Genomic DNA, 6,365 nt, shown 5'->3' on the forward strand with positions numbered 1-6,365 from the left:
AGCATTCAGCTCATCTTGTAACATTTCCAGGTAGACCAACAGCTGGTTTGTAGTTTGCCTTTGAAAGTCTAACTAGTTACTGAAGCATCTGAATGCAGGAGTACTGTCATTTTTCTAAAATCCTTATCAGGTTATTTGCACAAGAGGATGAAGAAAATTTGTTGTTCTATTGTGAAATGAATACAGCTCTCTCAAGTTTCTGAATATCTTCCTCCCACCTCACTCTTTTCCCCATTCTGAAGACTTTTTTTCTAAATTCTTAGAAAACCATACATCTCTTCCATGAACCGTCCTCATTAAATCTTTCTTTGTCTTGCTACAAGCTGTAATAGAGGGGGACTCCCAATAGTTCTCTCTTGAAAATCCCCTAGTGCACATTAAACAATGCTGGGTCCTGAGCCCTGAAGTATCCAAAGGTTTACTGGATGATCCCCTTTTAAGATCTCTGTTGGTACCAGTTGTACAAAACATTGGCAGGTCTCAGAAATCTGTAAGAGCAGGTCTCTGCAGTTTAATATATCTCAGGAGATCGGCTAAGAGAAAGAGGATGATTAAAGTTTATGGCTTGAGAAAGAGGAAGTCAGAAAGAACATTTCCTAGTGTTCTTTTTATGAGATTTTTTAAAGGAAAAATATTTCCACTGACAGGCCTTTCTAATGATTGAATGCGCTGTGAGTTCTGTATTTGCAAGAAGGCCTAGAGGAACGCACTTTTATTTTCTGCTAGAAGACTGCAATCTTTAGCACTCTCAATATTAAGATCATTTGAGCCAGGGTTCCCTGCTGATGTTACTAAAATGAACTTTAATCAATCTTGAAAAAAGACTTTAATAACCCGACTTATGGCCCCCAGTGCTAGATCTTTGATAGGGGTGTGAGCTAGTGGTGTTGATTTCCTCATGCTTAGCATTTCTTCTGATATTTTTGCCAGTTGTTAGCAGTGTGTATTCTAATAAAACTTCAATTTATGAAGTGTCTTTTCCCAGCAATCTTTCTGTGTTTAAGTGGAATATTTTTACATCATTCACATATAGTTTTCCTCATTTCGAAACAATTACTTTTTTTTTTTTGTGGAAGACTGTGGATTCCAAAAGCAATCTAAAAATGGCAACTTGCTTCCCTCTCTATGACACAGACCTTGTCAGTCCTACCAGGTGGGGAAGATAAGCCAGAAAGTAGCATGGATAGTCACCAATTTTATTCTTCCATTTTCTCTTTCGCTGTAAGGAGGCAAATTCTTTTAGATTCTCCTGACTCATACAGCATTTTAAGTCTTGGCCTTTATGATTATAAGAACTTAGAGCTGGTTTTGATAAAATAGCCTGGACAGTTTTAGAGAATTTGGAGCTTACCTGAGATAACTGCAAAACTAAAAGAACTGGGAGAAAGGAGCTTTTGGCCAGGAAATCTGATGAGGAGTGCACATGAACAGTTTGCTAGTAAAGAAATGGCAAAAAAGCTGAAACTACTAATGTTGCTAATATTTTTGCAAATTTGTGTTGTAACAATGTGTTTTGCAGCAAAGTTCACAGGTGGCATCTTGTATGTGGCTTGCAGCCTTCTGACCTCCTTCTGAAAGGTGGCCTTGTGGTTTCATAGGTTAGCTGTCCATGAGTAAGCTGTTACTGAGCAGACCACTAATGCTTCTCCACAGCACTACTGCTATACCTTTATAGTGACTGCTAAATGACGTGGTATGTACCACAGAGACTACCATCCAGAGGAAAGTGCTGTCAAAGACTGAGAGGGGGTTAACCACAGAATATTTACCATTTTAGTGTGCACTGAAAAAAAAATGTGGCTGAAAACAGTATTTTCCTTCTGCTCTCTTTGAGCATTGTGGTTTTACGTTGGCTACAAAGAAGAGTCTGTAGTGTTGATTCTCTAAAGAAGATGGCAAACAATGATTAACCAGTTCCTTCCAACTGCTCTTTAATGAGCAGAAACCAAGTTGAACCAGTTACTTCTATTGAATTAAGCTTAAAAAAAAACCATGTAGTTACAAGCTTAAATGTTCTCATCTAAATCTAAACTTTCCCAGAATAGTACAGCTGGGGCTGGATATCTTTTTTCAAGGTTATTTCTAGTGGCAGAGGATATAAAGAAGTAAATGATAGTAAAATATGATTATCGTTCTTGATTTAATTTAAAATTATTCCACTGAAAGTGAAATACTGATGCACAAGGATAGGACCACTGAACCAAGCCAGTCTTATGCAAAAGTAATTTTTTTTATGCTGCTGTCGAGACTTACCTAGTCATAAACTAAAGCTTCTTTAAGATTTGAGTGGAAACACTGTTCTAGCAGTCCTGTCATAAAACGGTTTGCGTTAGAAGAGACCTTAAAGACCATCTAATTCCAACCCCCCTGCCATGGGCCGGGGCACTTCCCACTAGACCTGGTTACTCAAAGCCCCATCCAGTGTGGCCTTGAACACTTCTAGGGATGGGGCATCCACAGCTTCTCTGGGCAGCCTGTTCCACCTCGCCACCTTCAGAGTAAAGAATTTCTGCCCTATATATAATATAAATCTACCTTCTTAATGCCATTACCCTTTGCCGTATCATTACACTCTCTGACAGAGTCCCTCTCCTGCTTTCCTGTATGCCCCCTTTAGGTACTGGAAGACTACTATAAGGTCTGCCTGGAGCCTTCTCTTCTCCAGGCTGAACAACCCGAATTCTCAGCCTGTCTTCCTAGGAGTGTTCCAGCCCTATGAAGGGTTTTAGATGTATAGCATTAAACGCTGAGGTAATAGGACATACATTTGCTGTACATTCACATTCCTACACTGTTTTATGCATGGTACTTCAAGGCCGATAGAGGCCTAGGATAAGATGGTCTTTCAAATTTAAAAATATATAAATACATGTACATAGATAAATAAAAGTAATCTTGATAATTTGAGAAGTGGTGTATATACTGCCATCAGTGAGACAATAATGATACAGGCTGGGGGTCAGCTGTGTAGGAAGAAGTTTTGTAGAAAAGTATCTGGGGTTTCTGGTACACAACTTGGACATCAGCCAGCCACGTGCCCTTCCAGCAGAGCCAACTTGCATCCAGAGCTGCAATAGCAAGACTATAGCCATCAGTTCTAGAGAAGCAATCCTCTTCACTTTCTAGCACTCATGAGGCTCCATTTAGAGTACTGTCTCCTGTTTTGGGCTCCCTAGTACTAGATGCCAACCATCATAGCATGAGTTCAGTGGAGGGCTGCCAGGCTCACCAGGGCTGGAGCACATGATGAACAAGAAGCTGAGAGAGCTGTGTCTGCCCAGGCTGGAGAAGAAATAGCAAAAGGGAGACCTATTGCTGTCTACAACTATCTGATTAATTGCTGGGTAAGGAGATGATGCCAGACTCTTCTGAAAGGTGCACAGTAATAGAATGAGGGCTAATTGATGCAAGTTGGACCATGAAAAATTCTAGTCAGATATAAAGAAAAAATTTTTACCAAAGAGTGGTCAAACATGGGGACAGGGGCCCAGATTGGCTATTGGTCTCCATCCTTGGAGATGTCTAAGACTCAGTTGAATACAGACCTTAGAAACCTGATCTAATCAGACCTGCTTTGAGTAGAAGGTTGGACTAGATGCTTCCAGAGGTCCCTTCAAAGCTAAGTTATTCTTTGGTTCTTGAATTCTGTCATAACTAGTACTAAAACAAGAGTGATATAGCAGACTTGAACGACCGGAAGAGGGCAAAGAGTTTTTAACATTGCTTAGACTGTCTTTTTAAAATGGCACTTGTCAGCAGAGTGTATATAGCCTTGTTGGTATGATCATACATGTATGATAAAAAAAAGTCAAGGGCGTGTTTCCTCTTCTTACCTAACTTACCTATTGTACTTTATAATGTTGCTTACAGTATTGACTACAATTTTTTAATTGGGTATGTGCAGTGTGTGCAAGTATGGATAGTGATAAATTCACACTGCCAATCTACATGGCCCATAAAAATTTTGTGCAAGTATAAGAAGAAGTTACTGCAACTGTAGAACCATTTGGGAAACGAAAGTGCCTGTTTCAGCAGTGTGGGTGTGATCCTTCAGTGCAGTCAGTATTTTGGATGAGTGAAGGTGCATGCATGATTATGAATTTAGAATGGTCCAGGAATGTTTAAAAATAACAAAATACCTCCAGTGTAGAATTTAATTTCTTGATTTCTTCTACCCAAATATTCATAATATACCCTTCCATAAGAAAAGTCAAGATCTAAGAAATCTCTATTAGTATGTTACACCCAATTCCACTGTTTAGCATTTGTTGTGATTTTAAAGTAATATTAACAACATTTTTTTTGATTCTTATTTGACGAGTCTTCAGAACTCATTTCTTTGAAATGTTTTCCCTATAGTCATGAGGGAATTTCACATACTTGTAGAGAATCTGACATAATACATTAGTCCATTAGATGTAGCATTAAAAAAAAATAAATAACATAAGACTTGTGATTCTGAGTACTGATAATGCTGCTTTTATGATTTAAGAAGACTTTTTTTAATGGAGCATTTATATGCTTGTATGTGAATCCGTTACGTGACATGCAATGTGGTTAGCAACAGCTTTTGTGTATCATGGCTCAGGTTCCCATACACTCCTGACAGTATCTATATTCATGAGATTCATGACATTTTCCTGCATCTGCTCTTTTAACAGATTTCATTTCAAAGCAGCACTTCATTGATGTAGTACACTAACGCATTTTACGTATAATTGCTTTTCATCTGGTTGTATGATTATTTTGTGACACCTAGTGGATATATTGATAGTAGTGCCAATTTGAATTTCTTTTGTTGTTGTTCTTTGGTTTTGTTTTTCTTTCTTTTTTTTTCCTTTTTTTTTTCGTTTTCTTTTTCTTTTTTTTTAATTAAGATGATCTTGATATGCATTCTGGCCTGAAAACTCAATTCCCATTACAAACACATAGACTCTATTTCTTTCTTGCTTTCTCTCTTTCTCTTTTTAAATTTTTTTCTTTAACTTTGCTTGTGTAATGACTTGTTCATAACTAGGTGAACAGATACACGGCACCAGTTTGAGGAAATTCCATGAATCCCAACATTTGAAATTTTACTGGTATCGTTTAGTCAGAATCTGTACATGTGCAGTGTGTGGTCTTCACACATCAACTTTTTCTACTCTGTCAACTTTTTTGTGTTGTGCTTCAAATATGCTGTTCTCTTAGGGATTGAACATATGTCATATAAATTTATAAAAGGTAACAAAGAAGTACTGAGACTTATTACCTTATGAGGACTATTAGAAATCCAATTCCTTTTCTGTTCTTAAAAAATGAAATGTGATAAATAATTAAAATATTATTCTGTAAACACAAGAATATATTTAGAATATTTGCATCAAGAAACAGTCTAGAAATTCCTTAAACACATGACCTACTTTCACAAGTAATATATATCTTATGAAGTATATGTTAATTTACATGTCATGGATTCTGAGCCTGAAGCTTATTTCAAAGTCATCTCTCCAACAGGAAGATTTTGAATTACTGTACAGTGTAGTTGCTACAAAAGCTGTGAGATAGGAAGGCAGGTATTTTCATATGACTCTATCTTTTATGTTGATAAGGGGAGGGGAACTGATGTATTTGTAGACAGTGGCATCAAGTCTGCTTGCTGTATTGGTGGGTTGATGCTGTCAGTGAGCATGTTTCTAACTTCACAGAAGGTATAATATACTACTTGCCCAACAGGTTTTTAATTCTGAAATCTTCCGGTGTCCCAGTGACAATAGCTTACATGATAAGCTAGGATACAATTTTAGTTCTTAAAAAGGAGCTAAAAGGAATGCAAGGTACATGAATTTGTGAGATTATGTATTTTTCATATTTGGGGAATTTGAATTGAGTTTTGCAGAGGGTATAAAGAAATTGATTTTAAAGACCATCTTAAAGATATTAGGTTTTAGCTTGTCACTCTTCAGAGAAAATGTTTAATATTTCTGCTCCCAAGAGACTTCAAAATCAGAAAATGTTATACTAAACTGTGTCTTTAATACTAGTTGATGTGGTGTTCTTTTCCTGTTCTCTTCACTGTTGCTCATCATAACATCTCTCTTGTGACTTTCGTTTATGTAAAATTAGAGCCTGTAGCAACAGCATCATGAATAATGGACACAAAGGATCTAACACATCATTGAACGTTGGCAAAGATCTGCTTACTCTCCACCACCCGAAGCCGTGGTTTGAGTCCATTAATTAGTGTTTAACTAGTGAAAGCTTTAGTCTCAAGTAAAAAGACTGGAGTAAATATGTTGGGAGCCCCAGTCACCTGAGAAAACAAAAGGTTGCACAGAGGGAACTGAGAACAGTGAGTGCTGTGTGTCTGGCTATCCGAGCTCCTT

The sequence above is a fragment of the Aythya marila genome (genome assembly GCF_965140915.1).
Source record: "Aythya marila genome assembly, chromosome: 1".
Lineage (NCBI taxonomy): Eukaryota > Metazoa > Chordata > Aves > Anseriformes > Anatidae > Aythya > Aythya marila.